Here is a 12,126-nt window from a genome sequence, read left to right on the forward strand (position 1 = left end):
GGTTTTATTTTTACATTAAATCTATAAACTAATTTATTTCAATGTTTGGCATGAATTTAGATTCTGTGTTGGTCAGCTTTCCATAGCTGTGACAAAAACAGCAATTTAAAAGGAGGAAAGTGTATTTGACTCATGGATGGTTTCAGAGATTTCAGTTCATGGTCACTTGGCTCTGTTGTTTCTGGGCCCACACTGAGGCAAAACATCACAGTGGGGAGCCTGTGGTACAGCCAAGTGGCTTAGGTCATGGAAGACAGGAGGCAAGTGTGTAGAAGGCCAGAGACAAGATAGATCCTTGCAAGGCCTGCCTTCCAGTGACCTGCTTCCTCCAACTAGCCCCCACCATCCAATGTTTCCATACCTGCCAATGCCATCAAGTTATGAAGCCCTCAATGGATCAATTTCATTGACAAGGTCAGAGCCTTCACAATCCAATCACTTCCCAAAAGCCCCACCTCTGAACATTGCTGCACTGGAGACCAAGCCTTCAACATATGAGCCCTTGAGAGATGTTTCAGAACCAAACCATAATAGATCCCAACCTCAGGCAACAGCATGGTGTATGACCAGACTACTGGGTGTGGGACAGGGTAGTAAGCGTGGCTTTACCCTGAAACATAGTGCTATGCGAGTAAAACCTCACACTGCACAGATCCTAACAGTGCCTGTGCCCCTGCCTGCCTGTGGACAGAGTCTCTGGAGCAGCCCCAGTCTGTCAGAATTCTTTGCCAGCTAGCAGCACCTGTAACTAGTTGCAGTGGTCTTAAGCCATGAGTCCACCTCAGCAAAAGGTAGCCCATAGCACTGTGGGCCTCAGTCCTACTCCAGTGTTGTCTTGGAAGGCTGTGGGCTCAGGGTGTGACACAACTACAGGTGGCCATAGGTGTGACATTGGGGCTGGACCAGCCACAGTGATTCTGCCCGGCTCTGGGCACAGGTCTTGCAGTGATGAGGCATCTGGGCCTAACCTGGTTCCAAGGAGAAGCTTGTGGGGACAGGAGATTCTTTGTAGGCACTTTCCCATTTCTTTCTGAGCAATGCACCAACAGTGTGCTTAGGACAAACCTAGGCTCGAAATTGTCCTCTAGTGTATGACAGTAACACTACCAACAGCCCACTTCCAGCAATCTGGTCTTGGGGGCCATCTAGTGTTGAAATAGTGGAAGTGAATACAGCCTCAGAAAAATAAACATCCTGTTTAGAATTATGGAAAGACACGTACAAACAAAACCAGATTATGAAGACAGAATGTATACCCACTTCTTCAATGTCTAGATAATGTCACACAACAGCAAACATCAAAAGCTTTCAGGAAACTATGACCTCACCTAGTGCTCAGAATAAGATGCTAGAAGCTGCCAGATAGTGATCAGTCTGGATGAACTATCAGATAATTTTTTTATCAGTACCTGGAATCAAACTCAGGACCTTGTACCTGCCAGGCAGGTGCAGTGCAGCCGATCTACATTCCCAGCCCAACTATCAGATAATTTGAAAGAGCTGTTTTAAGAAAACTCAGTGAATTTTGGGGAAGCTCTGAGAATTATCTGTACTCTAATACATAAAACTAACACAGAGATAGAAGCAATTAAAAAACAAATTCTTGAGCTGAAAAATACATTCAACAAAACTATAAATTCAATAGAAGGGATCACTAGCAGAATAGACCAACGAGAAGAAAGAATAAGTGAACACACCGTTCTGTATCTGTCCTGATTAAAGGTTCATTCCTGGAGAGTCTGGTCTGTTGAGACCCCTGAAGCCAGGACCTTTTCCTTTAAATTCCAGTAATATGGCCTCTGTAGGCAATTAAAAATGTATTGTGCTGCTTTCTGGAGTAAAGTGGAGAATGAAAAATTAAAGATCTTTCAATTTAGAGATTTTTAAAAAGTTTAATCAGTGAATTAAAACTTCATGTGAGTATTTCCCTGTATGTTTGTTTAAGCTTAAGGAAGATCTACTTTAAAAAAACCAAAACATAAAAACTGGGTATGGTGGCACTTGCCTGTGTTTACAGAACTCTAGGAGGCTGAGGCAGGAGGATCACGAGTTCAAACCCAGTCTGGGCCACTTAATGGAGTTAGCAGGACCCTATCTAAAAATAAAAAAATGAAAAAGGGTTGGGGATGTAGCTTGGAGTGAAGGTGGTAGGTTCAGTTCCCACTAAGCTGGGGGGAGGGCCAGAACTCCAAATAATACAGTAAGCTCATATTTCCACATTTTTATATCAGAAATTTGTATCTTAAAGAAGTGGTAAGCAATATAGCAACATTTTAATATAATAATGTCATTGCAGGATGATGAAATTATAGGTGCTATCTCTCTCTGTCTCTCTTTCTCTCTGTGTTATACTTGAGATTGAACCCAGTGGTAAAGCACCACTGAGCTACACTTGTAGCCCTTTTTTTACTTTTCAACTATTGAGACAGGATCTGGCTAAGTTGCCCAAGCTGGCCTCAAATTTGTGATCCTCTTGCCTCAGACTCCCAAGTAGTTGGGATTACCGGCGTGGGCCTCTATGCCCAGCTATCAGTCACTTTTATTTGCTTCTTCCAACTCTCTCTAAATAATAAAAAAAATGTTTTTTATTAGGATAACAAATTCCTTATATTTTAAAATAACTGCTTCTAAATTTTAAATATACGAGAGGAAGGCACTATTCTGTCATAATGCCTGAAAATTAAAAATGGTTGGCAAATGTGAAGGGAATGGTTTTTGCCCTATGGTATTGGTATCAGCTGTTCCTTCTTAGCCCTCAGGGAATCAGGCAGGCTTCCTGGCAGTGACTACTTCCAATCCTAAGTAAGAGTTGAGAAGACACCCAAACAGTGATTCTTTCCAAGATGTTTCCAAGGTCAAAAATAGAACATGCCTACTTGTCAGCCCCTCTCCACCTGTCTCCACTTACTCCAGGTGCCTCTGCGACAGACTGAGCATGCCTGCCTGGAAGTGAAGCTCCGAGTCCTGTCACCAGTCAGGCACTTTGCAAGTCACATCTGGTTTATCTTAGAAAGGATGCAGTGAGTGCCCTTCCTGGAGACCCACTTTGCAACCATGATGGCTCTGCTCTCATTTTCTAGGGATGGAAATAACAAGAATTTTGCCAGGCAAAGAGGAGAATGATTGCCAGCTACTCAGGAGGCCGAGGCAGGAAGATTGCAAATTTAAGTCCAGCCTGGACAATTTAGCAAGATCCTATCTCAAAAACCAAAACAATAGCTGAGGATTTAGCTCAGTGGCACTGCAAGTGCAAGGTCCTGAGTTCAAGCCCCCAGACCATAACAAAAACAAAAACTCACAACCCCCCCCCAAAAAACACCAAAAACAATAAAACATTAAGAAGTGCTGGGGATATGCTGGGGATATAGCTCAGTAGTAGAGTATCCCTGGATTCACTCTCCATTACTACACAAAAAAATTTCATCAGGTAGGATTATACCATCTGCACTCTCAGGTTACTTTTAACATACTTTGTCACACTGCTCCTATTGTACTGTCACTCAATGAGGAGACACATTCTGAGAAACACGTTGTTGGGTGATTTCACCATTGTGCCTGCATCACAGAGTAGTTAAACAGATGGCTAAGATGCCACTAGCAGATGTAATTTTACAGAACCAGCATTGTGTATGAAGTCTGTTGTTGACAGAAATTTTGTGAGGCTGCGGAAGGCTGCACTCCTACAAAACAAAGCCTATTTGTTATGTGTGTGTGAGAAGTACTGGGGAATTTTTTGGGGGGGGGACAAGGTCTCACTAAGTCACTACGTGCCCACACTGGGGTCAATCTTGCAGTCCTCCTTCCTCAGCCTCTCAAAGAGTGCTGGCAATACAGGGTGTGCCACCACACTTGGCTCATCCTTTGCATTTCTTGGAAAAAGGTTGTTAACTTCAATACTGCTATCAGAAAACTGTGTCACTTGTTAGCATTGTCCATGGTTTTGTGCCATCTTCAGTTGGGTCCTTATCGGTTAAGCCTCAGCTGAGCACGCAGGAAACAGCAGGGGAGGGTATGTAGGTTTCTCCTGATGCAGCTTCTTCCCTAACACCACTGCCCCTGTCCCCCAGTACCAAGTTCCCACACTGTGACACTGTGACTCTGCAGCCAGAATTCGGCTCCTCAGGAGCTCCCACAGCACTGAGTCAGTGCTTTGTCAAGATTCTGTCCGATACTTCCCCAGGGTCTCCAGAAATGGAAGAAGATTCTGGGAATCAAACTCGGGTCATATTCATAGCATAGACTGACTTTAAGCGACAAGACCTGGGTGGCAATGGGGCCTAATGGGACACCAAATGCTTATGCTTTCTCCCAGATTGCTAAGCCCCAGGGCTGCCCCTGAAAGGCCAAGCCAGAGACTCTGCACAAGTCCTGTCACATAAAGTGATGACTCCTCAGTGAAGTTGCTGTGCCAGGTGCTTCCTCAGATAAGTGACTTGGGCAAGGGATTATCTGTTAGGGCATTAAGAAAACAAACTGTTGGCTCAAGGTTTGGTTTTGTTTTCCAGTGCTGGGGGTGGAACCCTGTGCCTTGGGCACGCTAGGCAACCACTGTGCCCAGAGCTACCTCCCCAGCTTGTGTGCCCAAGTTAATGAGCAGGACTCTGGCCAGCTTCAATTGCAGCAGTTACACAGGTGGCACTTTGCCTTCCAGGAGCCTTTCTCTGAACTCACCTGCAGTGTTTGGGGCCAGAACCCCCAAACCTCAACTAAGACTCAACTTTGGGCTCCAACTGTGGTCACAGGTCCCTCCTGACACTTGATGATCCGAGTCCACAGATGATGTGTCCCGGCAGGGGAGCACAGGTCTCTGGGAACAACAAGGGACACTCTGCTTCTATCTGTGCCTTCAGAAACCAGTTCTAAGCCCAAGGAATCAAAAGGCAGGTACTTTTGATGGTTGCTGGTAAAGGCCCTACTGCGTTCTAGATGCTTTGCCATTTGTCTCTCATCTGTCATCTTTCATAGAGGTCCCAGTTCTGCTCTGATTTTTGTACCTAGTTTCTGATTCCTCTTGTGTGGGTGAGGGTGAGGTGAGTTGTGAAGGACAAAAATTCTTTGAAAAAGTAGTGGAAGATCAGCTTTAAAATGCTTTTTAACCGTATTTTAGAATTTACCCTCAAGGGCTTTGAAATGAAAAAGTCTACAAAATGGTCCCAATGCTACAAGGCACAGTTAAATTTCCTAAACTGGAGCTCTCTGGATGGCTCAGGAAACAATGACATCCTTGTTCTTTTTCAGCTTGAACAAGATACCAAACAGAAATCCAGGAGATTAAAAATTCTATTGAAAGTATGGGTAGCAGAAGTGACCAACGTGAGGACAGTATCAGAACTAGAAAATGGAGCTGATGTTGGTTACCAGAGATACTTTTAAAACAGTAAGAAAACATGAAAAATGGACCCAATGGCTGTTAAATGACACCAAGAAGACTAATTGTAATTAGTGAAAAATCAGAAGACAGCACAAGTGGCACAAAAACTGTTTACAGAAATAATAGCAGAAAACTTTTTAAATACCGGGAAAGAATTTAACATACAGATAAATGAGGCCTATAGAATTCCAAATAGCCCCAAAGAACCTCTTTATGACACATCATAATCAAATCCTAGAAGTCCATCACAAGGACAAAATCTTAAAAGCTCTTAGGAAAAGCAATGAATCATTTATAAAAATTAACCAACCCACTAGGATTACAGCAGATTTCTTTTTTTTTTTTGTACCAGGGATCAAACTCGGGACCTTGCGCTTGTGCAGCAGGTGCCAGAACCACTGAGCTAAATCCCTGGCCCTTACAGCAGACTTCTTAACACAACCCTTAAAGGCCAGAAGAACTTGGCATGAAGTGTTTCAAGCTCTAAAAGTAAACAACTTCCAAGCCAGCCCAATATATCCTGTAAACTGCCTTTCTAAATTGATGAGTAAATAAGGTATGTTCATGACAAAGAACACCTAAAGAAATACATGACCATTATATCAGCCCTCCAGAAAATTCTCAAGGATCTCCTAGAAAGAGATAATAAAGCCCAAAATATCAAGAGGCCTAATAGAATAAATATACCAGGCAGGGTAAGCATTGAAGTAGAAAGGAAAAAGGGCATTAGCAACAAGAAAATGATGCAATGATAGGAAAAAGTGAATACATTTCAATAATAGCTCCCAATGTGAATGGTCTCAGTTCCCAAATCAAAAGACACAGATTGGGGCCAGGGATTTAGCTCAGTGGTTCTGCTGCCTGCCTCCCAAGCACAAGGTCCCAAGTTTGATCCCCAGTACCAAAAAAAAAAAAAAAAAAAAAAAAAGACACATATTGGCAGAACGGATGAAGAAACAAAATCCAGGGTAGACATGAGGAGTGAAGATGGCAGAGAGAGGGGTGCTGTGGCCAAGTGGCCTTCTGGTCCAGAGCAGGCTGAACCTGGGAGGCTTTGCTTCTGCTGGGCCATTTAAGGATATTTATCACACAGGAAGAAGATTTTTTTTTTAACATTTAGGTACTTTTATATTCATCTAAAAGCAACCCTGAACTCAGGACTTAGCAACTATTTCTGTGTTGTCTTCTAGAGTGAGTAGTTTTTCTTTTATTGACACACTTTTCCTATTCTTGAAAGGTGGATATCTTTCTACACATCATCTCCATGGTTTGGAATGACAAAGACTGCTTTCTTTTGTTCAGCCTCTCAGATTCATCATAGAGAAGTCTTTAGGATGCAATTCCAGGAAGAAAAAGGAAACTAATGTGAATCTGCTGCAGCAGTTTGTTTAGTTATAAAGAAATTATTTTGCAAGCTGAAGGCATATGCTTAATTTTAAACAGGTGCTTAGGTCATGATGATTGTGAATTCTTTCACTTTTATTCCAAATAAGAAGCAAGTATGGATTACTTCAGCATTTCTTAAAAATATCTTCCTGTTTTGGTCAGTATTACAGTATTATGAGGACCACAGTTGAGATTGCAGCAGTAACTCCTAAATAATCATTCAAATTTGAAATTAAAGAGTTGATAAGACATTACATATATCTCAAAATTCTGGCCCATCCTGACATAAGTTTACTGGACAAGAACTGTAGGGAACAGGGAAAAGGGATATTACTAGAACCTCTCCAGTAAGTCCTAATCTCCTGTGAGCCAGGACAGCCCAGGGTGAATTAATTAAAGACAGAAAAGATAGAAAAATGAGACTTAGAGAAGAAGCAAAGCTTTGGACCTGATCATTGGCACTCTGGGCAACAAAGATGAAAGACTTCAAGCTTGCTACACCTTTATTCAGTACATTGAGAGTAACAAATGTAACAGGTGAAAATTTTGTTCCTCCCCAGGAGATCTTCAGCTGGTGGGTATAATCTTGCCCTGGAGCATCACAGCTTTCACTGAACCATTGAAGTTTTAGTTGTGACCAGAGGTGAAAATGGAGTTATGTCTTGACACACCATAGCTGGCCTGTAGGCAGGAAAACTAGGCCTAATCATAATTTCAATTGTGAAAAATTTCCCCCAAATTATGTATAATTGTTCCCGACAAAGAACAAAGGTCATTTTTGCAATTAAACCTTTGATATTAAAAAGAAACATAAAGATACCAGAGTTGATTTCATATGTGAATAAATCATCACAATTTCTGTACAGATACACATTTTTACACCGGTAAACCCACATTTTTTTCTAAGTTCTTTTATTGGTACATTTTAGGTATACAATTCATTTACATTTATCACTGGGTGTTTGTACCTGTACATGATGTATCTTGGTTCTTATTTTTTCCCCCATTACCTGTGCACCCTTCATCCCCTCCACCCTTCCCTATTTACACAGACATCATGTCCATTTTTTTTCTTTTCTCATAGTTTTTCCTTTCCCTCCTTTCCTTTTCCCTTCCCCTTCCTTCACCCCTTCATCTTTGGACCTTTTTTCCTATTTCAAATTATCAACTATTCATTTTAATTGTTTTAACCTTTGTTTACACTATCAGCTTCTCACACTAGTGAAACTATTTGGTAATTACACATGGGTGTCCTATTTCACTTAAGAGTATGGCCTCTGTATGCATCCATTTAGCTACAAATGACTAGTTATTTGTTATTTATGGCTGAGTAGTTCTCCATTTTATAAAAAACCCACATCTTCTTTATCCAGTCTCCAGTTGATGGGGAATTGGGGTGTTTCTAAGCTTTAGCTATTACAAACTGTACCACTATGAACATGGGTGCACATATATCACTGTGGTATGATTCTTTTAATTCTTTTGGGAAGATACCCAGCAGGAGAATAGCTGGGTCAAATGGGACCTCTAGTCCTAGATCTTTGAGGTATCTCCATACAGACTTCCACAGTGGTCGCACCAGTCTGCACTCTCACCAGCAATGGAGAAGGGTTTCTTTCTCCCCACAGCCCCACCAGGATTTGTTATTGGATGATTTCTTGATAGCAGCCATTCTTTCTGGGGTGAGGTGGAATCTCAGTGTAGTTTTCATCAGCATCTCTCAAATGACCAGTGATGGTGAACATTTTTTCATGTATTTGTTTGCTGCTTTTATTTCTTTGTCTGAGAAATGCCTGTTCATTTCAGATGCCCATTTTTGAATTTGGGTCTTTGAATTTGGGGGGTCTGATTTTTTTCAATTTTTTATATATTGTAGATAGTAGTCCTTTGTCTGAGTACAGCTGCTAAAATTTTTTTCCCATATTATAGGTTGTCTGTTAGCTCTGTTGGTGGTTTCTTTTGGAATGCAGAAGCTTTTTAATAAGATGAGATCCCAGTTGTTGATTCTTTCTGCTAGTTTCCATGCTACTGAGGTTTTGTTCAGGAAATCTTTTCCTATGCCATTGTCTTCAAGAGTTCTAACTAACTTATCTTCCAGCAAGTTTAGTGTTTCTGTTTTAATATTTAGATCTTTAATCCACTTCAAACTTAGTTTAGTGTGTGGTGATAGGTATGGGTCTAGTTTTAATCTTTGGCAGGTTGAAATCCAGTTTTTCCAACACCATTTATTAAATAGGCTGTCTTTCCTCCAATGATGGTGGTTGGCTCCATTGTCAAAGATGAGGTGGCTGAGTATGCCTGGAGTTGTTTCTGTATCTTCTAATCTATTCCACTGATCCTCAGGTCTGTTCTTTTGCCAGTACCATGCTGTTTTTATCACAGTAGCTTTGTAGTATAGTTTCAAGTTGGGGATTGTGATACCCCCAGCCATGTCTCTGTTGCTTAGAATTGCTTTAGCTATTCTAGGTCTCTTATGGTTCCAAATGAATTTTTGGATTGTTTTCTCTAGTTCTGTGAAGTGTATTGTTGGAATTTCAATTGTCATTGCATTGAATCTATATAGTAGTTTTGTAAGTATGGCCATTTGCACTATATTGGTTCTTCCTACCCAGGAACAAGGGATGTCTTTCCATTTTCTTATATCCTCCACAGTCTCCTTTTTCAGAGTGCTGTAGTTTTCACTGTAGGGGTCTTTTGATTCCTTTGTTAGATTGCTTCCTAGATATTTCATTTTTTTGGATGCTATTATAAAAGGAATTGATTCCCTAATTTCTCTCTCAGTGAGTCTGTTATTTGTGTACAAGAAGGCAATTGTTTTTTGATTGTTGACCTTGTATCCAGCTACTCTACTGAATCTGTCAATTAAGTCTAGAAGTCTTCTGGTGGAGTTTTTTGGGTCTTCTATGTAAAGTATCATATCATCAGCAAATAATGACAGTTTAACTTCTTCCTTTCCTATCTTTATTCATGTTATTTCTTTCTCTTTTCTAATTGCTGTGGCTAATGTTTCCAGAACTATATTGAACAGGAGTGGTGATAGTGGGCATCCTTGTCTTGTTCCTGATTTTAATATGAAAGTTTTCAGCTTTTGACCATTTAGTATAATGTCAGCTGTTGGTTTTTCATTGATAGCCTTAATCAGGTTGAGATAAAGACCTTCTATTCTAATTTTCTGTAGGGTTTTTATCATGAATGGGTGTTGGATTTTGTCAAATGCCTTTTCTGCATCTATTGAGATGATCATATGGTTTTTGTCCTTGACCCTGTTTATATAATGTATTACATTTATTGATTTATGAATGTTGAATCAACCTTGCATCCCTGGGATAAACTTGGTCAGGGTGTATGATCTTCTTGATGACCCTCTGTATTCTGTTTGCCATTGTCAAGGATTTTTGCATCTATGTTCATTAGGGAGATTGGCCTGTAGTTCTCTTTTTGGGTTGTGTCCTTCCCTGGTTTTGGAATCAAAGTGACACTTGTTTCCAGGAATGAATTTGGAAGTATTGCTTCCCTTTCAATTTCCTTGATGAGTTTAAAGACTAATGGCAATAGTTCTTCTTTAAATGTCTTGTAGAATTCAGCAATGAAGCCATTAGGACCTGGGCTTTTCTTCGTTGGTAAGTTTTTTATTACATTTTCAATTTCCCTCATTGTAATTGGGGTGTTTAGAATTTCTATATCTTCTTCATTTTACTTTGGCAATTCATATGTATCTGGGAATCTGCCCATTTCTTCTGTGTTTTCCATTTTATTGGAGTACAGGTTCTCAAAGTAGGTATTGATGATCCTTTGGATTTGCGTTGGGTCTGTTGTGACTTCACCTTTTTCATTAATTACATGTATTTGTGCCTTTTCTTTCCTTTTTTTGATAAGGTTGGCTAAAGGTTTATCGATTTTATTTATTCTTTCAAAAAACAAACTCTTTGATTCATTTTTTTGTATTGTTCTCTTAGTCTCCATTGCATTGATTTCTGCTCTGATCTTTATAATTTCCTCTCTTGCACGAGCTTTATATTTGTTTTACTCTTCTTTTTCTAGGAGCTTGAGGTTCTGCATTAGGTTATTTATCTGAGTTTTCTCTGTTTTCCTAATATGGGCATTCACTGCTATGAATTTCTCACGTAGAACTGCTTTCATTGTGTCCCATAGATTCCTGTATGTTGTAGTGGCATTTTCATTTATTTGTAGAAATTGTTTAATTTCTTCTTTAATTTCTTCTGTGACCCATTGGTTGTTCAAGAGAGTGTTATTCAGTTTCCATGTGTTTGTGGGGGTTTTGAGGTTTATGTTATTGATCTCCAATTTTATTGCACTATGGTCTGATAAAATACAGGGGGTAACTTCAATTCTTTTACATTTACTTAGACATGTTCTATGAGCTATCATGTGGTCTATGCTGGAGAATAACCTGTGTGCAGCTGAAAAGAATGTGTATTCCTATTTTGTGGGGTGGAACACTCTGTAAACATCTATTAAGTCCATTTGTTCAATAGCTTGGTTCAGTTCTAGAATTTCCTTGTTAACTTTTTGTCTAGATGATCTGTCTATTTGTGAGAGTGGGGTATTGAGGTCCCCCACTACAATTGTATTAGTGTTTATTTGGTTTTTCATGTCCATTAATATTTGTTTTGTATAGTTGGGAACATTTGTATTTGGTGAATATATATTTAGGATTGTCATCTCTTCCTCTTGGATTGTTCCCTTCACAAGGGTGTAGTGACCATCTTTGTCTCTCTTAATCAGTTTTGGTTTGAAATCTACTTTGTCTGCAAATAAGATTGCTACCCTTGCTTTCTTCTGGGTTCCTGTGGCATGGAGAACTGTTTTCCATCCTTTTACTTTCAGTCTATGAGTTTCTTTTTGAGTTAGGTGTGTTTCTTGTATACAGCATATTGTTGCATTTTCCTTTTTAATCCATTCTGCCAGTCTGTTTCTTTTGATTGGTGAATTGAGCCCATCAACATTGAGGGTTATAATTGATAGATATTGATTTATCCTTGTCATGATATTTTACTTTTGTTGGCTCTTTTATTTCTTATTTTTCCTCCTTTCCCTTTAATGTCTTACCTTGCCTGGTGGCTTCCCTCTGTTGGGCCTCATGGACTTGTGGTCTTCATTCCTTTTTTCTAGGATATTGTTTAGAATTGCTTGTAGTGCTGGTTTGGTGTTCCTGAAATTTCTCAGGTGTTCTTTGTTGTGGAAGTATCTAATTTCCCCATCAATTTTGAAAGATAATTTTGCAGGATACAACAGTCTAGGTTGGAAGTTATTTTCTTTTAGGGCTTGAAATATTTCACTCCAGGCTCTCCTTGATTTGAGGGTTTGTGTTAAGAAGTCTGCTGTGATTCTGATGGGCTTTCCTTTGT

This window comes from Heterocephalus glaber, unplaced genomic scaffold, assembly GCF_053883595.1.
Source record: "Heterocephalus glaber isolate CG9 unplaced genomic scaffold, H.glaber_assembly_v1.0 deba00000942, whole genome shotgun sequence".
Taxonomy (NCBI): Eukaryota; Metazoa; Chordata; class Mammalia; order Rodentia; family Bathyergidae; genus Heterocephalus; species Heterocephalus glaber.